At 42.0% G+C, this 25,601-nt stretch overlaps 1 protein-coding gene across 2 annotated transcripts in view; it reads right to left on the bottom strand.

The window, feature by feature from the left end:
• syt6a (synaptotagmin VIa) overlaps window positions 1-25,601 on the bottom strand; it is a 125,807-nt gene that overhangs the window by 37,636 nt on the left and 62,570 nt on the right. The window contains exon 1 of one of the 2 annotated variants that reach the window (XM_061791020.1): window positions 24,923-25,067. The exons of the other annotated variant lie outside the window; for it this stretch is intronic. The gene's annotated coding sequence lies outside the window, so the exon portion shown is untranslated. Of the gene's footprint in view, window positions 1-24,922; window positions 25,068-25,601 lie in introns of those variants that run through there. 2 annotated transcript variants of the gene reach the window in all.

Genomic DNA, 25,601 nt, shown 5'->3' with positions numbered 1-25,601 from the left:
CTTCAAGTGGACCCTAAAGAGGTCCCCTCGAAATCTTGGTTTGCAGTCATCAAAGAGTCCTTTTCTTCGTTTGAACTGGCAGCAGCCAAAAGGGACCAGTCGACAAATGTGCACACAAGGCGACACCTACTGTCGTTGAGAGGAACTGCAAAGCCGAAACGTGAACTTGCATTTGAGGTTTAACCATGTATGTTTTGATATTTTACGAGCTATTATTATTCCAAATCTAAGCCTTGATGTCTGTGTCAGTGTGTCAACTTTACCAGCGCAGCTGCGAGATTTTGAGAACTGTTCCTCTTGATTTGACTCCAAGCAGCATGAAATGTGATTGGAACCATAAGCAGTTGATTTGCCAAGACTAAAGTTTAAACAGTCACTCTATATGCTTGACCTGTGAGTAGAGTAAAGAGTACAAAGTTGGGGGTATTTTATATTAATATATGATTTGAAACCCATTTCATGGGTCAAAATTGTAGACTAGATTCAAGCTGTGTGGTCATGTCTGGTCCTCGGTTGTCTTTGAGACGCCACCGGGGTATTTAACTCTTGACTCCCGCCTTCCTTGCTCTCTTTTGTTTTTTCTCTCTTCGTGTCCTGGCTGGCTAACCTCGCCAGCCACGGGCTGGCCTTGCCCACCCCTCCCCCCTCTCCTTTCTCAGCTCCTTTCCAGCTTGGGGATGGAGACTCGGCTCCCCAGCCTCTCCGTAGGCCACCGCTAAGCGATCAGAGCAGGTGCTACTAAAGTACCAGGTACGCTTCCAGCCAATCGTGATCGCTCTGAAATTGCTAGAGAGTCCCTGAAAACGCAGGAAGAGAGACGGTCATATTCTCCCGAGGCGTGACGAACGACAATTTTTCGTCTTCCGCCTCTTTTGTTTGGTTTCATTTTTCTGTATCCTTTTAGTCATTCGACCAAACCTGTTTCCGTGCTTCCCAAGACAACTGAGACAGACCCCCACCACCCACCAGCTGATCTACGTTCGTGAGTAACACACCACTATTTGCCAGACTGTACAATATTAGTGCCAAATAATTTGGGGGAAATTACTAGCTTCACATAAAATCCTAAATCTCTTTCTCTCCCGTCCGGACTGGACGCATTAAACGCTCACGTTTTCAACTTTACTCCAACACACGATGTTCTATTTCCTTTTTCATATGCCAATTTTCTTTCTTTCATCATTATTAGTGTTATTTTCTTTCTTTAGTTAAACCCCTTTCTGTGTTTCCCTCTAGATCCCTTGTAGATGTCATTAAAAACACCAAATAGTCCACTCTTGGTTGTGTTTTGTGTGTGTTCTGAGTTTAAGTAAGCCTCTGTCATCTAGAATTCGTATTTCATAAAATGTAGCAATCTTCAGATTACGAGACTGATAAAAAGGTTTCTCGTCACCTTCCCTAAATTTTATACATATAAAGAAGAAGAAGAAGAATCACCATTTATTGTCATGAACATGCACATGAAATTTGTTCTCTGCATTTAACCCATCACAGTGAACACATACACATGTTAGTGGAACACACTGGAGCAGGGGGCAGCTGAAGCGCCCGGGGAGCATTGTGGGGTATCAGTGTCTTGCTCAAGGACACCACAGCCGTGAGTCCGGGGGATGTTGGCGGATGGTCCAATCGGGGTCTTGAAGCTAGCTCCCCACGGTGGCAGGCGCTGATCTTAACCATTGGGCCACGGCTACCCCCAAAACATGACGTGGTACCCCTTTACGAGACAAATTAGTTTGATTTGAACTTAAAGCGTGAATCGAAGTAACCCGGAAGTGAATGCAGGCGTTTACCTTCCTTCGTATCTTTTTTCAAAATTAATAACATTTTCATTTCAACCAATATACGCTAAAAGTGTTTTCCTACTTTTGTTGAGCCAAGGTATATATGGGTAAACCACTCCAAAAAATATGAAAATTACTGAAATCTTGTCTCAATTTAGTCACAAATGTACGATACTTAGTGTGAAATCCCGGCTTGTTTATTTGAATACAAAACTGCTTTATTTGTAGGGAGCCATGACTTATTCTGTTGTATGAATTGCAACAGATGGCTACACAGGTTTATTGTACCTTTTGCCATCCAATGGAAGAGCATTTAATTGTTCTGCCTGTCACTAAACGGCGCTGGCATAGATAGACAAACAAAGATATATTTCTGATTAATCAAAATAATTTAAATGATAATGATACAAAATATAGAAGACATAATTGATTTTCATAAAAGTCAACATATATCGAACCAAAAAACGTGGATTTTCTGAACTGTGCCACGCCGACACGTTACAGTATTATCTTTTCTGCTGGTTTCAACAAGGTTTTCACCTGAATGTGAAACTGTCTAAAGACCCAAAGGAAAGATTTTCTTGATTTTCATTGAAGAAATGAAAACACTAAATTGTTCATAGGTTTTGGTGTCATAATTGAAGGGGCAAAGGTGTTTTTTCAGTTAATTATACTGCTTGTAAACTTTTCTTGACAGTTTCTCTGAGTGTTGCCTGTCTGGTTCAGCGGGATAAGGTTAATGAGGGAACAACTGTGCCACCACACCTCTGCACACTTGTCAATCAGATGTGGAAGCGAAAGGAGCGTTTACCATAATGGCTACAGAAATAGAATCACCCAAGCTGAAAAACAGCTAATAACCTTAGTGCTGCGAAGAAAGACCAGAGTGCTAGTAATCCAGCAACAGTAAGACACAGACAGGCATGATCGTAAGTTGAATGTGAAGTGATAATAAAAAAGATGTTGGTCTTCCTCTTCAGACACACGGCTAATGGAGCGAAGCATATTATTCCTGCCGGACACAAGCTTCCCTGACAGCGTGAGAATGGAGCGACCTCCAGCTTTTTTACCTGCACTATTAATGATTTCACCCACGCCTCTGCAGGAGTGGAATACAGCCGGCTTGCAGTCGATCACCGGGCTCTTTTCGGGGTTCCTTCATGCTGAGAAACACTTCTTGCAATCAATACTGCCGTAACGAAATCAATCAGGCCACAACGTTCCTTCAGGTGGCTGCTGGCTCTGCAGCAAAGGGCAGGCAAGTGAGCTACAATGTTTTTTTTTAGCTCCTCGTCGGATGACTTGCACAAAGGCTGTACACTACCACCACCACCACTGTATTATAATGACACTAATAATTTAAGTTGATGTTTCATCTGGACAAGATTGGCGAGTTCCAACAAGGGTGCACACATCTGGTAGGAAATGGAGTAAGACAGCAAATTGATACCCTAGGGTTTTCTCCTCTAATCATACAGTGTCTCTATGGCAACCAGGTCATCTGTTCTAATCAACTTGGGTAAAAAAACAACAACAATAAAATTCTACTGGACGGAAAATGCAGCATGATAACAATCTAGTTAAAACAGTGGACTTTTTACTTTGTGTTTGGCTGTAATTTTGTGGAACAAAACCAGTAGTTGGATCATTACAAAATTAAAGGTTTCTGTCCCCCCATGAAATAAAAAAAAGCCATGCAAAAAATTGTTATGTAAATTGTAGTCATGCTGAAACAGTAGGTGGTGTACTGGTATTGGACGTCGGTGCTCATCGTGGATTGTCCATAACAAACATCATGTTCATCCATAAGGGTGTACAGATGTACATTTGGCAGCAGCACACCCATGGCCGCAGTTCAATGATTGACTTTGTGGTCGTGTCATTGGACTTGCGGCCGCATGTCTTGGACACTGGTGAAGAGAGGGGCGGAGCTGTCAACCGATCACTAGCTGGTGTTGTGTTGGCTCCAAGGGTAGGGGAAGATACCCATCTGACCTGGTAGACCTTGACGTATTGTGAAAGTCAGTTGGGAACCTCTGGCACAGTCCCCTGTTTGAAAGAGCTTCAACTTCCACCTCCAACAGAACGTCCCCCACGTCTCGGGGGGAGCGGGGGATATTGAGTCCGAGTGGACCATGGACCATGCTCATCACGGATTGTCCATAACAAACATCATGTTCAGACATAATGGTGTCCAAATGTACACATGGCAGCAGGACACCCTTCACCGCAGTTCGATGATTGACTTAGTGGCCGTAAGGTGGTCAGTGCCTTTCGTGGTGGAAATCCCAGAATCAGTTGGTGGACACCAGCGGTATGGGAGGCCGTCAAGCTGAAGGAGTCCTATCAGGCCTTTTTGGCCTGTGCGACTCTGGAAGCAGCTGATGCGTACCAGTTGGCCAAGTGGAACGCAGCTTTGGTGGTCGCTCAGGCAAAACCTTAAGCGTGGAAGGAGTTTGGTGAGGCTCTGGAGAATGACTTCCGGATGGATTCGAGGAAATTCTGATCCACCATCCAGCGTCTCAGAAGGGGGGAGCAGTGCAGCATCAACACTGTGTTTGGTGGGGATTGGGCGCTGCTGACCTCAACTCGGGACGTTTTGAGTCTGTGGGCCAAATACTTCGAAGACCTCCTCAATTCCACCAACACACCTTCCCATGAGGGAACAGATTCTGGGGACTCTGAGGTGGGTTCTCCTATTTCTGGGGTTGAGGTCACCGAGGTGGTTAAAAAGCTCCTCGGTGGCAGGGATGAGACCCGTCTGGAATTCCTGAAGGTTCTGGATGTTGTGGGGCTGTCCTGGTTGACATGCCTCTGCAACGAGACAATGTCTCTGGATAAACAGACCGGGGTGGTGGTTCCCCTATTGAAGAAAGGGGACCAGAAGGTGTGTTCCAACTATAGGGGGATCACACTCGTCAGCCTCCCTGGTAAGGTCTATTCAGGGGTTCTGGAGAGGAGGGTCTGTCAGGAAGTCGAATCTCTGATTCAGGAGGAGCACTGTGGTTTTTGTCCTGCCCGTAGAACAGTGGACCAGCTCTACACCCTCAGTAGGGTCTTTGAGGGTGCATGGGAGTTTGCCCAACCAGTCCACATGTGTTATGTGGACTTGGAGAAGGCGTTCAACCATGTCCTTCGTGGAGTCCTGTGGGGGGTGCTCCATGGGTAACAGATCCCCTGATACGGGCTGTTCGGTCCCTTTGCGAACGGTGTCAGAGTTTGGTCCGGCAGTAAGTCAGATTCGTTTCCATTGAGTTGTTGGACTCTTCAAAAGTTGTCTTTTGTCTCAGATTTTTTTCTAGGTGCAGCCGAGGTGTTGAGGGGGTTCGGTATCATCAGCATTACATCCCTGCTTTTTTCATATGATGTGGTTCTGATGGCTTCAGCAAGCTGTGATCTTCGATTCTCGCTGGAGCAGTTCATAGCCATAGAGTGTGAAGTGGCTGGGATGAAACTCAGCACTTCCAAATCTGAGTCCATGGTCCTCAGTCAGAAAAGGGTGGAGTGCCCTCTCCGGGTCGGGGAAGATATCCTGCCCTCAGTGGAGGAGTTCAAGTATCTCAGGGTCTTGTTCGCGAGTGAGGGAGGAATGGAGCGGGAAATTGACAGGTGGATCGGTGCAGCGTCTGCAGTAATGCGAACTCTGTATAGGTCTGTTGTGGTGTAGAAGGAGCTGAGCCAAAAGGCAATTTAACTATAGATCTACGTTCCTACCCTCACCTATAGTCATGAGTTGTGGGTCGTGACTGAAAGAAAAAGACTCATTCGATACAGGTGGCCGAAATGAGTTTCCTCCGCATGGTGTCCAGGCTCTCCCTTAGAGAAGCTCAGTCATCCAGGAGGGGCTGAGAGTCAAGCCCCTGCTCCTCCGCATCAAGAGGAGGTGACTCGGGCATCTGGTTAGGATGTCCCTTGGATGCCCCCCTAGTGAGGTGTTCCGGTCACAACCCACCAGTAGGAGGCCCCGGGGACGACCCAGAACACAGTGGGGAGACTACATCTCTTAGCTGCCCTGATAACACCTCGAGAGCCCCTCAGAAGAGCTGGACGAAGTGGCTGTGGAGAGGGAAGTCTGGGCTTCCCTGCTTAAGCTGCTGACGGCGAGACACTACCTCGGATAAGGAGATGAAAATGGATGGATGGATGGATGGATGTATCAATTTCTCAAAAATGAATAGTGTTAGGATAATGCTAATGGATATACTGTACGTACTACATTATAACTGGGCATGAAAATAAATTATTTTAACTTGTAGCCAGGCAGGACTATTATTGAACTTGTTAACCTGCCAAATACTACAATACATTTAAATACAGGTATACTTCACACAAATGATTAAGTATACCTCTGTACTCTACTGAGTATAGTTACTTTTCTACTACTTTTGTACTTCTAAATTTTCCAAACAATAAATCAGAGAAGAAAAAGAGAAACCTGTCGCTTTTCACACTTCTATGAAAAAAAATGTCTTTTCCCCAATGTTATGCAGCCCTATTTGTGTTTGTTTTACTCTTTATTTCATTTTAATGTTCTTTTTGTAGAGCACTTGGTCAGCTGAAGGTGTGTGTAAAAAATCATAACTTGCACTTACTACAGTGATGATAATAACTTAGGGTTATTATGTGTTTTTTATTCTGTATGAAAAAAAATCAGCCAAGCGTGAACCCACGGAAGTTGCCAGCGGGTCCCTGAAAAGGCAGGAAGAGAAACGGTCACATTCTCCCACAGACGCGTGAAGAACAACTTCCCTTTTTCTTCTCCTGCCTGTTTTATTTTGTGCATCCTTTTTCTTCAACTAAAGCTGCCTCTGTGCCTCCCGGGACAACTGACAAAGACCACCCCAAAAGACCAACTCACGACAATTGTGGCCAGAATGTACAAGATTAGTGCCTTATAATTTTGGGGGAAATACTAACTTCACACAAATCGCAACTTTGCTCTCTCTTTCTATGACTCAACTCATTCCGTGCATACACTTTTATTCCAACCGCACAGGATGTCCTCTTCCCTTTACGTATGCCTAGTTTCTTTCTATTACTATTATTCGTGTTTTCTTTTTGTGTTTAGAGCCCTCTGTATTGTTTCCGTGTAGTTTTCCCTGTAGATTTCTTTAAATTTTCTATAAAATTCCATTGAACATTGACATTGAACCCCCATCCTCCCGCCAGTGGAGGGGGGAGAGTTGGGTGCCCGGGGCCAAGTGGGATGATGAGGTTGGGGGCTGCAGGGCGTGCCACGGGGGTGGGCCAGCCAGCCAGCCAGCCAGATAGGCAGCCAGCCGGAGCCGGCCGTCCGTCCATCTGTCCCGCCTCCCCACACGAGCGTGCCCCGACCCTGCTTCGGACCAATTGGGGTGTGGGATTGGGGCTACAGGCCGGGCCGCGGGGGTGGGCAGCATGGTGGTTAGCACATCTGCCTCACAGTTCTGAGGACCCAGGTTGAAAGCCGGCCTCGCCTGTGTGGTGTTTGCATGTTCTCCCCGTGCTATGTTAGGTTGATCCAAAACTCTAAATTGCCCGTAGATGTGAAAGTGAGTGTGAATGGTTGTGTGTTTCTATGTGCCCTGCAATTGGCTGGCGACCAGTTCAGAGTGTACCCCACTTCTCGCCCAGAGTCAGCTGGGATCGGCTCCAGCATGCCTGCGACCCTAGTGAGGATAAGCGGTATGGAAAGCGAATGAATGAATGTATGAAATATAAAATGTCGGATCATATATATATATATATATATATATATATGCCCACATATAAGTTGTGGGCATACTCTGATGGCTAACTGCACGCTGTACTGATAGAACTAGGTCCAATATGAATGAGGAAGTGCCATTCCGTTGGATGGCCACTACATGGAATAAGAGCGCTTGGTGTTTATATAGTGTTGGATGGAAAGTATACGACCAAACCTCTTAACGTTATGAGGATAGTCTTTAGCCCCGCGCACAAAATCAGGAAAATTTAGGAGGTGAAAAAGAGTTTTTAACCATGCCTCAACAATTCTGCACTAACTTGTTCTCAGTCTTTGCACATGTTTACAGCACTTATCTTCAAACATATTTCATGTATTTACAAACAAAAGAATGTATGTTTTGGGGCACTTTAAAAGCATTCACACTGTGACTGTTGTAGCCCAGGCTGTTGCCATCATTTAAACATTTGTAACAAAATAAAGTATAAGGAGAGGTTAACCACTGTGTATTGCAACAATAAAACTAAAATAAAATGACTATTCACCCTTTGAAGACATCTGACAGATGCAATGGAGTGAGAACAGTACTATCACCTTGGCGCATTTCGAAGGTAATACACTCAAAGTCCAAATTGTATCACTTTTGGGACGTTTAAAAGGGTCAATTTTATTGGAAATGAAAAGATTCGATTGATGCTTAAATGAGGCAATAAGCTGATCTCTACACATTTCCAACAGGATAAACTGAATGTATCCAGTCTACATAGGGCTTTGTCATTAAATTTAAGAGTCTGAGTTTCAGAGTCTTGGTTTTACATATTACTTTTAGAAGTGGTTAACTAATTTTTCAACTTGTATGACAGATAAAATTCATCCATCCATTTTATACACCACTTTTTCTCATGAGGGTCGCAGGTGAGCTGAAGTCTATCAAAACTGATTTTGGGCGAGACACACAGTACACCCTAGACTGGTCGCCAGGTAATCTAGGGCACATAGCAATCATTCACACTCACATTTAGATGTGAATTCCTTCAGTAACCTAAACATAACATGCATGTTTTGGGAATGCGGAAGGAAATGTGGACTGGGATTACGTGGAGAAGCAAGAACGCAAGCTTGGGGAGAACATGAAAACTACATACATGATGGTGGGAGCCGAGACCTCAGTACTGTGAGACAGGCGTACAGACCACTGAACCACCATGCAGCCGAATGGTAAAATGCTATAGTCAATGTTATCATTTTTCTTATCACACTTAACAGCAAAACCTTCTTATTGAGTGTGAAATATTGGACTTTTTTCAACTTAAACCACTTACCGTATTTTCACACCCATAAGGTGCACTTAAAAGTCTTACATTTTCTCCAAAATGGACGGGGCGCCTTATAGTGCGGCGCGCCTTATGTGTGCACCGAGTTCCAAAATCTGTAAATGTTGTTGTGTGACTTTGATGAGCGCTCCGCTTGACTGACTGGGAGCATTTCCTGCCGACACGCTGCTTATATAGAGGAAAGGCGGACGTGACTGAGGACAGCATGCGGATGTTAAAGGTGGAAGGTGCGCGTGAAAGAGGACGCTAAAGGCACGCCCCCAGTAGGTATATAGCACTTGGCATTATGCAAAACAACATAGGTTTGGCTAAGGACCCCCGAAAATGGCACCTACGAAGAGACATGCTTACAAAGCACAGTTTAAACTGCAAGCTATCAGTTACACGGAGGAACATGGGAATCGAGCAGCCAATTCAATTCAAGATCAACAAATCCATGGTTCGCAAGTGGAGCAAGCAGGAAAACGCCGGCACGACACTGACTCCGACAATGACGAGAGGGAACCCGGCGTGTTTGATGGAGAACTTGCCCAGCTGTTCATTTCGGATACAGAAGATGAGGACTTTGATGGATTTGTGGATGAGGATTGATAAAAAAATAACGTGAGTACATTGTTAAATACTTCAATAAAGTACAACCGAACTCAGTTTTGCTCCCGCTGCCTTTTTAAAAACATACACTAGCATGCATGCTACCATATGTTTTAAGCTAGCGTATGTTTTACCATGCCTGCGCCCAATAATACAGTGCACCTTATGTATGTGTTAAATACAGAAATAGACCCCGTAACTGAGACTGCGCCTTTTAATACGGTGCACCTTATGGTCGTGAAAATACGGTACTTAGAGTCTCCAATAAGATGGTTCTGATGTCATCGCTATATTTGGTCAGAGCTACTCGGGCAGCTTAATTAACCAGTTTCAGAGGATAGTTGCAATGTGATTTGATGTCATTCACATGCAATGTGCTGTTTTTGATTAATTCAATTCATTTCAATTGTATTTATATAGCACCAAACACACAACAAAAGAAGTCTCAAGCACTTCACATATGGAGCAGGTCTAAAACCATTCTCCTCACAAATTAAACATTCAAAATTTGTACGTGTGGTAAATGTCATCTGTGAAGGAGCCTGTGATTAACAAGATGAAAGAAAACATTTAACAAACACAATGATCTCTCTTGAACAGACGTGGTTCAGTTCTGATAACTACCGAACAATGCAAACTAAAACCAGCAGAGATTCCAACAGCTTCTTCCCTATTGCCATCAACTTCTTAAACAGCTAATTTATTCCATTGCAACATGCTGCCAATTTTTTTTCTTGAGTTTGTTGTCACATTTCTGTCGGGCCAATTATACATTACTCGTGCACTCACTGTAGTAGTCTCACCATGCTGCACTATTTGCATATCTGTTGCTGACCAATACTGCCCACACATGCCAGAGTAGCATCTGCCCCACTTGCACACTGACTGAGGAGTATCTGCAACATTTGCACAATCGACATTGTCCTAGATTGTCGCACTACTAGTCACTTTAAACTGCGTACATTCCTTGAAGTCTCGGCGCCCTTTGCACAATGGTCATTGCACCGGACTATTGCTATATTAATCATTCAAACTGCACTAATTGCTAGAGGACTCTGCATCTTTTTGCACAATTGGCAAAAAGAAATACTAATAATAAAAAATTGTACCGGCATTACCATATTACTAGCAATCTTTTGTTGCTCAGCAAATGTTTTTCTCAATGTCTTTATGTCTCAAAAGTATTCTCTGTCAATTGACTGTCTGTTGTCGTACTAGAACGGCTCCAACTACCGGAGACAAATTCCATGTGTTTTTTTGGACATACTTGACAAAATAAAGATGATTCTGATAAAACCGCTGCTACTGCTCAGCACTTGGGCAACCATTGTTTACAAGCTTGCATACACATTTGCATACATAATCCTATCTCAAACTCCCTTAAGTGCATGTATTGTGTGTTTTAATTGTGAAATGGAGTTAATTACAAGACACTTCTGTGCTTGTTGAGGAAACTCAACGGTCTCGGGGGAAGATAGACATACACTGACACTGGAAATGTACAATACAGCAGAATTCAGCACAAAATGGGATTTGTAGCTGGCAACGTTAATTTGTAAAAGCTGTTTCATCAACATGCACGGGGAGCTTGTCTTCCTGTCTGCTTTCCCCAAGGGCGGGAATAATTCCCACTAATCTTAATGTGGGCACCTCAGCCATTTTTGGAGTGCTTATTCTGTGGTGTCCTTTTCACAAAATCCCATAATCCCACCCCCCACATCCCCAAATCCTAAAGCTCCATCACTTGCGAGGAGGTGTTAAGCGCCAGCGGATAAGCTGGATGTGTGAGACCATGGTGGGGGAGAAGAAGAAATAAAAATGCCTTTGACACTCAGGAGACGAGGTAAATGATGCTCATGTGGGAGTTCTAGAAGTTTGTGCTTTGTCCTACTTGGAATATTTAGAAAACTACTGGCTCACCGCTAACAAATTATAGCGATTTACTGATTCAATTATTCATTCATCCATCCATTTTCTTTACCGCTTCTCCTCACTAGGGTCGCGGGCTGCTGGAGCCTATCCCAGCTATCTTCGGGCTGGAGGCGGGGTACACCCTGAACCGGTCGCCAGCCAATTGCAGGGCACATAGAAACAAACAACCGTTCCCACTCACATTCACACCTACGGGCAATTTAGAGTCTTCAATTAACCTACCATGCATGTTTTTGGGATGTGGGAGGAAACCGGAGTGCCCGGAGAAAACCCACCCAGGCACAGGGTGAACATGCAAACTCCATACAGGCGGAGCTATGGTTGCGTTATACTGTCCTTGACATGGTTAAAAAAAAAACGAGCCACTCAAGATTTGTGCTATATTAACTTCACCTCTGTCTCTCGATCCCACGACCCAGCGCCATACTCGTGGAGAGAAAGGGCCACGTTAGAACGAACGCGTGCTCGCCTTGCATTTCACAATGAAATGCGACTACCCTTTCACCATTTGTCTTTTTTTTGCTTAGTTCGATCCTTGCACACATGCATAGGTAAGCAATATTGTGCAACTGTGGACGCAGATTCACCATGCTTTATGCATCCGTAATTATTTTTGTGCGTCTCAGGCGCGGTATGCACGTCATTTGAGATCCCTGATTCTGTAATACATGAACCACAGTTATGAGATAAATTAATTAAAATTAGTTAAGCTACTGTAAGTAACCAATAGTCAATAAATAGTCAATAATTGTGATTGTTTTATGTTTTAAGTGGACTTTCGTCAATTTCGCGTATGTGTATTTAAAAAAGGATACCTATGAAAAAGAGGGGATTTGCTCAGTTTGTAAGAATGGCTACGATAAAATGACATATTCAAGTTGTGATCAAAGGATAACACTAATATTTTATGTTAAAATCAGCATAATTCTTAGTTTAATGGCAAATTTGGCCACCTGATTTTGTCCCTCATGCATCACATCACACAAACTAAAAATATAACTACATTGTATGCTCAAAAAATAAAATTTATTCCGAATTGGTGGTGTGTCTACAGGTACTATAGCAGTGGACAAACAACCATTAATCCAATGTGTAGAATATCACCAGTCAGATAGGAGAAAACCTAAACACGCAACAAAACTGTCAATCTGGAAACGAGTCAAACGACGGCCCCCCTGATAGGAACCCAGTCTTGACTCCTTTTGATGCAGACATTCAATCAATACATCTGATTTATTCGTCATCACTAAATCAAAATACTGTACATTTTAGTAGAATGAGTGTCATTTTGTGGTATGTGGCTGTGCAGTTAGCAAAAAAAATGAGGTCCCATGGCTACTAAATAAAACGTAAGACAACATAACATATGTAAAATGTACTGACGGGAATGATGCAGATGCGTCAGTACTACTAGTTCTATTTAAAGACAGTGGAACACCCCTGATGTAATTCTATTTTGAATTCGGCCAACAATTTTGACAACAATATCCCTCAAATGTGGTGCAAAACTTCAAACCGCCATCATGCATGGCACCACACACGATGGCGTCAGCACCTCAAGGTCTCTGCATGCCTGTTTGGATTTTTCTTTTGATTCTCTTCTACACCTATCCCAAAAGAAGGAGCCACCTCAGCTACGGGTGTTAAGAATGTGAGAAAATAATAATATCTACAGGAAATCACACATTCAAAGCACTCCAGTGTCATCATAAAGGTTCCCACTTTGTCATCAAAATTCTGTACTGTTTTATTTTTGTTTACCTTTTACTATCAGCAGTGATTCATTTATTTTAACGTAGGTATTCATTAAAAAAAAGTATGATGATGACACTGGACGACTAATTCTATTTATATTTTTTTCCATCAGTTCCAGAAATATAGTATAAAGGTAATTATTAACAATGCAAAATGCTTATTGACATCGTACACGCACACGCACACGCACACGCACACTCTCACACACACACACACACACACACACACACACACACACAAAGAAGCTGTTATCCAATTCAAGTGTGAAGTTAATTATCCTTTATCCTCTGGGAAAGTTACAAAATTAAATCAAACAGAAGTCAGGAGTTGAAGATGTTCTTTTGGGACGATCGTGTTCTTCTCGAGGTCAAAGGTAATTTTATGCCTGCTACCTTGTAGACTTCCATCGGCCAATTGAGTCATGGGGGAAATCGAACAATTAACCTGCTTGTTGACCGCGAGCTGCTATCTCTGTCACATGGCTTGTGGCCTGCCTCTGCTTGGACAGAGCGAATATTTAAATAATATTTTAATATTTAAATGCAACATGTAACGCTTGTTCAGCGTTTTCGCTATTAAACGCTCACGCAGTGGGACAATTCTAATCACCTGAAATAGACAATGTTTATGTTTGTATCAGAATATCGTGATGATATGCTGTGATGAATCAAAACCAACAACATACCATTGTTCATATTTCGGGGACACCATCACTTAGCATTCACACACAATTTCTCAGGGAATTGCATGTTGTATGTAAACACCATACAGTATACACTCTGGCTTTCCTCTTTATGCTGAATGACAAAGAAGGCAATGATTTTAAAAGACATCTGGCCACTTATGCTGCAGGTAGGTGGGATTCCGGGGTCAAATTATTTTGGGCCAGTTCTCCACCACACACAGTCTTATTCTATTTTTCCTTGCTAAGGGTAGTTTTAAAAACAAAATTCTTCTCGACATCAGGGACCCATAAAAATCTATCCACATGAAAACACTTGAACAGGCTGTCGAGTGCATGCCAAAGAAACAGGTAGCACTATCACCGTAAAAAGAGAGGCCCTTTCAGTCAATCGCAGGCCTGAAAAAAAGGGATTTCTGCAAAAGGTACAAAAAGGAACAACTGTGGCCAATAGATGAAAAAGGGAGTAACACGTTGACTAATACTGAAGTTGACTTACTGCTCAATATCACACTTAAAGAGAAGAGAATGACAGTATTTCTCAAGTGCTGAAACACAAAACGTTATTGTCTGAACCAAATGCTCAGTGTCCTGAACCCACTTATTGAATTGGACCCCTTTTGGTAGACCCTTAGGCACTTTTCACCTAGTTAGACACAACTTGCCAACATATTTTCACGCACACGTTAAACACGTTTTGCACTCTGATGCACTTGTGTTGCATAATGGTAAGCAAAGGTAGCAAAACTGAAACTCAATTAAAGCACAGCTGTTTCTACATAAACACAGCAACTCAAAACTGATCACAGTTGTGGCTAATGATGTGAAGAAACCAATGTAAGCCAGTTCAGGGAGCACTGGTTGTTGAAGTTTCGCTATAAATAGAGAAACTCAGAGAGAAAGAGGCAGAGTAAGAGGTGGCCGTAGAGGAAGAGGAGAAGGAGGAGGTACAGTATAAGACAAAAAGCAATTCGGTACCGTATTTCAGATGAAATTCTTTGGGAACTTTCATAGACCATGTGCTTTTCTTCTTTTTGACAATGAGGGAAGCGGGAATGCAGCGAGTACAACCCAACCTAAACAGATTTGAAAGCCAATCGTGTATCAATTTCTAGGATTTTTTGTAAAATCTGTACTAAAATTTTTAAAAAATGTCATATGTAACAAATAATAACTTTGATATATTGCAAGCAGGCGGGACGGTGACCGACGGGTTAGCACATCTGCCTCACAATTCTGGGGACTGGGGTTCAATCCCCGCCCCCGCCTGTGTGGAGTTTGCATGTTCTCCCCGTGCCTGTGTCGGTTTTCTCCGGGTACTTCGCTTTCCTCCTACATCCCAAAAACATGCGTGGTAGGTTGATTGAAGACTCTAAATTGTCCGTAGGTGTGAATGTGAGTGCGAATGGTTGTTTGTTTGTATGTGCCCTGCGATTGGCTGGCGACCAGTTCAGGGTGTACCACGCCTCTCGCCCGAAGATAGCTGGGATAGGCTCCAGCACTCCCGCGACCCTAGTGAGGAGAAGTGGCACAGAAAATGGATGGATGGATGGATATTGCAAGCATTTTTTTTTGTTATCAAACCCCTTTTTACAGTAACTAATAGTTGAAGAAAATATTATTCTTGCCTTCTGATTTCAAAATTTGTTATCCATCAATTTGTTGTGTATATGTAACACTATAATGAGGCGATCAAACTTAATTATGGTTTCACAGTCATAACAGCCCTCTAAGGGAAAGTGTAACTCCATTGTGGGCCGTGACAAAATTTAGTTTGACATGCCTGACCTACATGTTTACAGTATGCCTCTGTTGTGGTCTACACTAAAAGGTGTTTCAATACATCAAATTTCAATTACACTTGTTGGCCTACAACTTTTGTATATTTTAATTTTTTATTTGAAGTGCTAAACATGACTTTTGTTTTGTTTTGAAAAATGCATTTCTATTGTGAAGAGTAAAGATTATTCCTGCAGCTTTATGACCCAATTATTGTATTTTCCTTTTTTCTATGTAGTGTATAATGACTGTTTAGTGACTCAGAGGCTTTTTTTGATAGTTTGTTTTTTTGTGAATTTAGCTTGAATTTTTGGATTAGTGTTTATTTAAGGTGTTGAGAAAATGGGTGGAGGTTTCAAGAAATGTGTTTCAGCAATTGATAAAAACTGTAAACAAGCAAACATATCAATTTACTAAAGTTTCAACAGATCTTGGATGTCCCTGTTGAAATTCAATAAAAACTATATCGCCCTCATGAGAACAAAGTACGATATTGGGTTTGTGTAATATAAAGTGGAACAATTTGAACTGTTCCTAATTTATTGACAACTGAGACGAACTATGACCAGTCAGTGAGGAGGAAATGACAGACCTGTTGATGCCATACAGTGTTTGCCAAAGCTTTCATTCATATTTAAATACAGAGAGAATCAGTCCTCACTTGCCTTACCTGAATAAATAAAGCAAATAATGCTGGGACTGGAGGGAAATTAAAACATTAATCAACCAAATTTAATTTGTTATACACGTCATAAACACAAAATTAACAAATCAATCAGTGGTTGGACAAGAGCCCTGAATTCTTACACTTAGCAAGACATTTGGGGCAATTTTTTGCTTCCAACTTTTGGGGAAGGCTATTCCATTCTATTCTTCTGGGAAATAAAGTACAGTATTGTTTTACAGTGTCAGAAACATCATTATGTAATAATAATCTCAAACCATTTGAAAGTAGCAAAGGATCACAGCAGGACAGGAATAAATGTGAGCTCACTATTTGCAAAGGACACACTGGCTGCTTTTATACAACGTAATGACTCATTGCCGTTTGTTCAGGCTTTATGACACAAATGACTAACAGTATCATAATCCATTTATAAACACCTTGGACCAATAGTGTCGGACCAGTACAGCATGATGCCATCCAATAATAATAATGGCGGACATTATTGATGTGACGTGTGCTTGCGGCATGGATGCATTCATTTGCAGCAGCATCACAATAAAAACCAACAGGGTCCAATCAAGCCTTGTTATAAAAAACAGAAAGACAAAATGGCTCCCACTCGTTTTCAGTCGAGCTCATTTTCATCACCAGGGATTTTAAATGGATTTGCTGCATCCATTGCAAACACGAGCTACAACCGCCTGCTATTTGACGCTCTGCAAGCTTGAAGTGTGGCATTATTGTGACGAATTAATACAACTGCGTGTAAGCCTGTCGTGTGGATTGGGGGCGTATGAGTGATGCTGATTGAGGAAGGAGACGCTTTATAAATTTAACGTCTCAGATTAGTTGGGAAAACTGGTTTGAGTAATCCCTTCTCCAAGACTATTTTAATGCAGGGCACAATGGTGATGTAGTGCTTCACATGTGCCTCACAGTTCTGAGGTTCTGGGTTGGACCCTCGGCTTTGGGTTTTCCTGTGTGGAGTTTGCAGGTTCTAATCTCTCCTTCCAAAAACATGGATGCTACATTTATTGATGACTCTCAATTGTCCATCAGTGTAAATGTGAGCGTCAACAGTTGTTTGTCTGTATGTGCACTGTGATTGACTGACGACCAGTCCAGGGTGTAACTGAGCTGAGATAGGCTCCAGCTCATCTGCAAACCTAATGAGGACAAGTGATATAGAAAATGGATGGATATTTTATGAAGGTGATTAATGTACTGAATGAAGGTGATTAATGTACTTAAGCTACCTTGAGCACAGCTTGTTAGTCTGACATCCATCCATTCTCCTCACTAGGGTCGCGGGCGTGCTGGAGCCTATCCCAGCTATCATCAGGCAGGAGGCGGGGTACACCCTGAACTGGTTGCCAGCCAATCGCAGGGCACATACAAACAACCAACCATTCGCACTCACATTCACACCTACGGGCAATTTTGAGTTGTCAATCAACCTACCGTGCATGTTTTTGGGATGTGGGAGAAAACCCGAGTGCCCAGAGAGAACGCACGCAGGCACGGGGAGAACATTCAAACTCCACACAGGCGGGGCTGGGGATTGAACCCGGTCCTCAGAACTGTGAGCCAGACATTCTAACCAGTCGTCCACCGTGCCGCCTTGTTAGTCTGACAGGAGAGGAATAAAAAATCCCCATCATGTCGTCATGGTATGTGAGCGAGATTATATAGCGTCGCTTAGTGAGGCATTTGGACTAGCTTGAAAAGGAAAGCCAAGCATGAATTTCTGACTGATGTAGCTGACAAAGGGAGGTTTTAAATTTTAAAAATGATGCTTGTCCATCCAAGAGACTCACATGACTTACATACATCACATTTAAAATTTTTACATTCATTGTTGGAGGCTAAGTCGAAGACTATGTGCATCCATATAGTGTTTCTTTACAAAGCCACATTTGCCTGTGAATATTCTCATTCATCCAGGTCATTTCATTCTCAGGGCATTAACCGATTGCAACTGGACTGTTCTGGTTGTCTTAGAAGACGTTTCGCCTCTTATCTGAGCAGACTTCATCAGTTCATTAGTTAGGACTCACTAGTTGGAGGCCCGCTCCAAACCACATATCATTCATATGCTCCAACTTATCTTATCAGTCATTGATGTCAGTCTTTTCTCAAATAAAAAACATCATCCAACAACCATTGACCCTGGTGTTACGCTGCAAGTCAAATTGACCCGTTTTTTTTTTTTAATTGAGACAATATTGAAAAAAAATTATTAAATTCATTCTTCTGGCCTTATTTCTTCCATTTATTTTGTATTTTTAATAAATAATTGAAAAAAAATATTAGATTTTTGTTTTTATAATTTTTTATGATTTAACATCAAATCAGCAGGTCACATTGACCCATGAACATTGTTAGTGGCAATAAGAAACAAACATAACAGGAGGGTTAAGAGCACAATGATGCATATTTGTCATAATTATTCTTCAAGGAGATGTTTGTTTTCTCCATCAGTTCGGTTTCAAGAACAGATCACAGACGTGCTCTGAACTGAAGAAAAAAAGCAAGCGCATCAGATTTCTCCAAGCATTGACCCGACCTTCGGCCCCCAAGGCTCAAAACGATGGCGGGAAAAAACAAGTCAGCATAAAGAAATGATGCATCCATCACTGTGACCCGGTTGGATCACGCATGGGCTGACATTTGGGCCATGCGTTCTCAGACACTCAGTGCCTAGTAGAAGAAAGATGACCAGCAGAGTTTCAGTCATTATTGCTGACATTATTAACCTGCCTTGAGCTGGGTCTGATTGCACAGCTTCCTCATTTTGATTAAACACACATCGATAAATTCTTATTCATCGTGCAGTCATGTAAATACAGTAATAGTAATATAATTTTACAAGTTGAAAATTGTGAATGACTGTGAGTGAATGGTGAGGGATGAGGTCGCTGAGTTGAAATGCTAAAGAAACTTGAATGCATTGCAGCATATTATAGCAATCACCAAATATCATGCACATGCTAGTTGCAGTGTCTGGGAATATATAAGGATGAAAACCTGATGCTCTTCAGCATTCACAAAATTATATAATTTTGAGGTTACAAATGGAACGCAATGAACTAGTTTGCACAGCGACGTAAGAATACGTCGCAGGGCGACACGAGGCACACTCAGTTAATGCTGTACATACTGTTTTTCATTTGATTGTTTTATATGTATGGCCTATAAGTGTTTTTAAACAAATATTTACAACAAATACTGTAATTAGGGCTTGACGTAATTCAAACATATTTTATATACAGTCGTGCTCACCATTCTGTGAAATTACAATATCTAAGTTGACAAAAAAAATTATAATTATTTGTTAGATTATTTTGGACCTCCAATTAACTCTGATGGTACAAGTTTGGTACATTTCCATTTATTTCTGAAGACATTATAAGGAGTCACTGATGGTGTAGTGGTACACTCGCCTGCCTTTGGTGCAAGCAGCGTGGGTTCAGTTCCCACTCAGTGACGGTGTGAATGTGCGTGCGAATGATTGTCCATGTCTATATGTGTCCTGCGATTGACTGGCGACCAGTTCAGGGTGTAGTCCGCCTTTCGCCCGAAGTCAGGTGGGATAGGCTCCAGCGACCCTAACCAGGATAAGCAGTGTTGAAAATGGATGGATATTATAGGGAGACCGGGGCTAGATGTCACCCTTTTTACAATCTTATATATTTCTTGGAATCAATACATATATACATATATAAATGAAATGTGTACCAGATGAAAGGTATATATTTTGTATTCATGTCATTTTCATATTTTGTTTCAATGCAGAGTTATAAGCAATCTAACAGAGAGTGTGTACATGTGACCGGTTGCCCCACCATCGGGTAAATTGTCTCACTATATGGGGTAAGATGTCACACTAGCTTTTGCAACTAATAAAAAAAGGACAAAATTATTGTTGTTGTCCTTTTTTTACTTGAAAGTGAACGTTGAAGTCAGGCACAGAAAATGTTTATCATTAAGCTTGAAAAAGCCACTGAAAATAACAATTGAACATATGTTAACATAAAATATTATGCAACATGCACTGAATTAAAGCGCTTAGGAACTGCTGGCACATAGGCCATGACTCTCAGTCTCAAATTCCTCTTTTACCTTTCTTAAACTGAAAATTCAAGATTAAACTGAAAAAAAAGCTTTGCTTCATTATGTGACTAAGCCAAAAATGACAGAGACATTTTGCTCCAACCTACTACGTTTGCCAATGCTAGCGCTAGCTTAAAGTTAGCTTAAAACAGAAGAATGACTAAGGTATGACAAGATACCTTAATCTCTCCTCTAACAAGTCCACGTGTATCATTGCTAGGATTTTTATCTGAAAGTTAATTTAAAATATATAAAATTAACTTTTTTTTAACTGGGTTGTGCAAAAAAAGTTCATTGCCGCTCATCTCAGCTCACAATGTGCGATTCTCCTCTCAAACAGGACACGATCCCGGACAATGTAAAGGAAGAAAACTAGTATTCTATTTTTTAGTTGTGACCTCTGTTGGAGAAGATATTTGCAATGTGACAACTTACCCATGTGACAACAAACCCCGGTCTCCCCCTACAGGTGCAAAAAAATGAAGTAGTGCCAATGGTGAGCACGACTGTAATCATATAACTAGATTATTACTTGAAATTTGAATGATGAAAGGCATTTCTACCCTTTTCATTTACATTTGCTCTTACAGTGTCTAAAATAAGCACACAAACCTCAGAGCAAAAAATATGGGTACAACAGTAAACACTGCCTGCAAAAATTGATTGTCGACAGAGCTTACAGACCTTCGAGTTTACAACTTAACAAAACATCGGTTTTACAATAAACAACAGTCACACAGAGAAAGACATCAAGAGAAAGATCAACACACGCACACACACGCACACAACTCAGCTACACTTGTCTGTATTGAGTGAGTCATGGGAGTAAACACACAACCAATCTTAGCAAACATACATTCGAAATTGCAAAGATACAATGAGAAATAAAATAAATAGTAATTCCAGCAGCGAGTAAACTTTCATGATCTTAACTCGACCTCAAATTGTCATGGTCTTTTTTTTTTTTATAACTTTTTCATTCAAACTGACATTTAGTGTTACACGCCATTACCAATAGGTCTCGGTACCAACGAAGCAGCCGTGGCTAATGTCCGCATGTTTACTGTGCATGTTCGTGAGGGCCGTGGCTTTGGTCAGGATTGGTGAAGTGAGGCTACATTCAAAGCAAGAAATGTATCTGCTTCCCTTTTATCTTTATGATTATATCAGGCTGAGAAATGTTGGAACTTACAGTCTTCCTTCTGTTACTCATTCACAAGACCTATTTTTGTTGTCTGTTCCTAAAGTATGACTTGAAATGGGAAATGAAAAAAATTTGTTTTTGATAAGCGGCTTCTCCAGCGTGGAACTTGCCTCTTTAAATCTTTTTAAAAGGAAATTGAAGCGATTGGATGCTGATGCTGGCAGCAAGGTGGGCGACTGGTTAGCATGTCTGCCTCACAGTTTTGAGAACCCAGGTTCAAATCCAGCCTCGCCTGTGTGGAATTTGCATGTTCTCCCTGTGCATGTGTGTGTTTTTTCCGCCTGGTACTCCAGTTTCCTCCCACATTCTAAAACCATGCGTAGTAGGTTAATTGAAGACTCTAAATTGCCCGTAGGTTGTTTGTTTATATTTGACCTGTGATTGGCTGGCGACCAGTTCAGGGTATACCCTGCTTCTTGCCCAGAGTCAGCTGGGATAGGCTTTTTTTGAGATTTCACTAGATATGTTGATGTGCCTTTTTATTTATTTTGTCTTGTTTATATGTGTTTGTATGTTGTTTGTGTTCCATGACTACTTGTTGTTCTGGACCAGGACATTCTTGTCTTGACTCTTGTCTCCAAGGAAATTTTTAACCCAATGAGACTTTCCTGGTTAAATGATTAAAAAAAAAATCTTGCTAACAGTTTTAACACTGAAAACGCCCCCTTTTATAAAGACGGAATGATAGCAATAATTTGACCCTGCAATGGATTAATTCAACAAATTCATATAAATTAACCCCAGAGGTTCTCCTTTGCAGTTATTGGATCTTCCTTTGGTTTCACTCGAGCACTGTCACAGACTTCCTGAAAGCACTTCCCTCTGTCTTGCATGCAAACTCCAACGCAGTATCGACTTTGAGACTTGACTGTTTTTGGAATACTAAATTTATAGTTTTCTGTTCACTGGACAAAAACACTGAGGTGGCGTAGCCTCTGGCTGTTTTTATCTCTTTATACTGTAGATGAAATGTGCAGGTTACAGTCAGATGCAGCGCCTGATCCCTCATTGAAAAAAGGTTTTGAAGTGTCAGATTAAAGACTTTCTCTATGCAACTATTTTGAATATGTTGTTGTGCCTTGGCTACAGGGAAGACCACTATTCACACAAGTTTTATTTCGTTTTTTAGACATGAGCTCCCAGTAACAAGTGAGATCATTGCCAGTAGAGCACCTCCCCTTGTTTACAAGGCTAATATTGTTTCCTCTCACACTCTATTGATCTGGGCCAAAGGGCTCTCAGAATTCACTCCAATTTTGTATCCTATTGAAACAAATTGTGCCTGGAGGAGGTATGGAGGGGAGGCGGGGGGCGGGATCAGCATTATCGCACCAATCCTGCAGCCTATTTCCCTAGTTTATCACAGAGCCCTGCACTATTGTCAACGTGTGAGCGGGCACGTTTTGCAGTCCAGCCTCAGTGAGTGACATTTGAACAAAAAGTCATAAAAGGTGTCACACGAGAGGCGCCACAAATCCGTGTATCCACACAGAAAGAAAGCCAGCGACCCCCGCGGCCATCCTCCTCGCACGGCATCATGTCAACACTGATGCACACGTGCATGCTCACATGCTCGTTCTAAACCTGGAACTGTACACAGTCACACACGCAGAGCACAAACACACACACAGCAAGTCAGGAAGACCCACTGGTTCCAGATAAGAAATGATGGATTTGTTTAAAGTCAGGTTTCCACTAAGCGCTCAAGTCCAGTTAAGTTCTCAGTGTTGATTGGGAGGCTAAATAATAGCCATCCTAATGTGACGACAAAAAAAGAATAAGAAGACAGTAAACAAAAGACAACAATGGAGGACATCTTTCTTCATGGTATGAGTGTGGCTCTATTACATCCACAAAACAGGCTTAGCTTTTTTGTTTTCTTCCTACTTGGGAAGAGACCGCCCATTGGCTACCGGACCACTGCACTTTGTAGCCCAACAGAAGAGTGCCTTGCTTTACTAAGCAGACGTATGTGGCATCCTTTGTCCAGAATTTTAAGTGTTTAGGTCCTCAAATATATGACCATCCCAATTTTTAGTGCCATTTCTTTGGCGTGAAGGTCACAGTTGTGCAGTATGGTTTGTTTAAGTAGGGAGGAACTGAACCCAATACTGTCCATTGACTGGTTGACAGAGAATTGTCACTTCTGCGATACAATGGAATGTAAGGGTGGAATGGCAAGAAAACCAAAAAAGTGATGAAGAGAGTATGGCCTTTGTAAGAGGTAATGTAGGTATGTAGGTAATGTAGTCTCTTATAATTCTCATTCTAGCATTCCTAAAATTGTTTCTTGTAATGTTGCCAAAGGGTCAGCTGAAAACAGTTTTAAAGGAAAATAATTTAAAAAGTCTCATTTTAGCCAAGATAGCGTTATTGTTTCAGTCTAAACGTTAAAAACATGTATTCTCCAGCAAAGTGTGCATTTACTACACATTGCCAACTACTGGCCTGGCATGCATATTACAGTGTTGTTGCAGGTCAGTTTTTTTATCTAATTAAAACGAGCATTTTTACGAGGAAAATTATGTTTTTTGCACATTACTGTATTTGAAGGTCCCTTTGGAGCATTAGCAGTAGGCTGTCAAAAAGTGGTGAGATCCTAGTTAACCATTTTGGTCCCCTTCACAACTTTTGACAAGGGTAATGCAAAAAAATAGCCTACCCAAAATGAAGCAAACAGCACTTCTAGGTGGCTGCTGTTGCTTTTAGGGGGTGTGGGAATAGAAAAGGGCATGAATAAGCACCAGAGTCATTAACAGGTTGCACGGATTCTTTTCTTTTTTTTTTTTTTGCCTTCTGTCTTCACAGCTTGGCTTGTTATCGAACAACAAGCGTCTCTAAGGTGCCAACTGCTGTCACAATTACATTTTTCCCTCCAGCTTAGGCTGATCAACTCCCTATTAGCCCCACGGCTCTGGCCCTTCATCAAAGTGTCAAGACAAGGAGTGCTGAGGAAGAGCAGAAACAAGAGGAGGGATGGAAAGTGACAGAACAGAACAGGCGCTCATACAGAATTCAAAAGCCTGACTTGACCGTTTTTTGCGCTATGCAGCAGAGCAGGAGTCCTCACATCGGGCTTTAACATGAGTTTAATGACTGCTAAAAACTGGAGGACAACAAAGAGATGATATCAAATGGAGCAGAGGCGAGTGAGAGAGAAAGCCTCATCAAATAACACGGCGGTCCAGCAATGAATTTATGATGAGCAAAAGAAGGAAGCTAGTTGCTTTTAATCCAAAAGTAAAATGCTAAGGAAACTACAACGCTCAACCCACAATATGAGACAACACAACTCCTGTGACCTGTTTCACAGCCTCCAGGCAGCAAACCCACAATCACTCACCACCAAAGAAGACAAAAGAAAGACACTCAACAACGCTCCGTGCCGTACTCACCCGTGAAAGTCACTTTTCCTCTCTGGATAACCTCACCCGCTCACTTCTCCCTCCCTCTGCCTCTACTCACCTCCCCCCAACCAATAACAACACCTCTCTGGTAGCTCTATCGCTTGCCGATGCTCTCCCTCTCCTGAGCGCACATTACTGAGAGCCTTGCATGCACCACCCGGGATGCTCCTTTTGGTTTCTATAGCAGCGGGATGCTGCGGTGTAAAAGGGGGGTGGGGGGGGCAGGTCAGACCACGCCACTGAGACTGAGCATGCAGCGTTGGGGAGGGGGGAAAAGCAAGTGACAATGCAGCAAAGATGCATAAGTTTGAGCGCATGAATATCAATGGATTGGGTGGGTGTGTGGTAGGGTCTGGGGCTTCCTCATAAATATCAAAGCAGGTGGTTGAACGGTTCACACATCCAAAGAGTTGTTTCACAATTAACGCTGAATGAAACCTGAGTAGAAGGCAATCAAAAGGAGCCTTTTATTATTACCATTGTTATTTCAAAATATGAAATAAAACTCTTGCTTTATTGTGTAATGAAAACAGTGATGCCTTATTATTACGATTAACTATGAGACTCGTCTGCAGTCCTGGCGGCGTTCATGCGACATATTGCAGCACAATCATCGAGAGAGAGAGAGAGAGTGAGAGAGAGAGAGAGAGCGAGAGAGTAGGAGAGG

This window comes from Phyllopteryx taeniolatus, chromosome 1 (assembly GCF_024500385.1).
Source record: "Phyllopteryx taeniolatus isolate TA_2022b chromosome 1, UOR_Ptae_1.2, whole genome shotgun sequence".
NCBI classification, from domain to species: domain Eukaryota; kingdom Metazoa; phylum Chordata; class Actinopteri; order Syngnathiformes; family Syngnathidae; genus Phyllopteryx; species Phyllopteryx taeniolatus.
The sequence above is the reverse complement of the archived record's forward strand: the minus strand, read 5'-3'. Positions and strand labels throughout refer to the sequence as shown.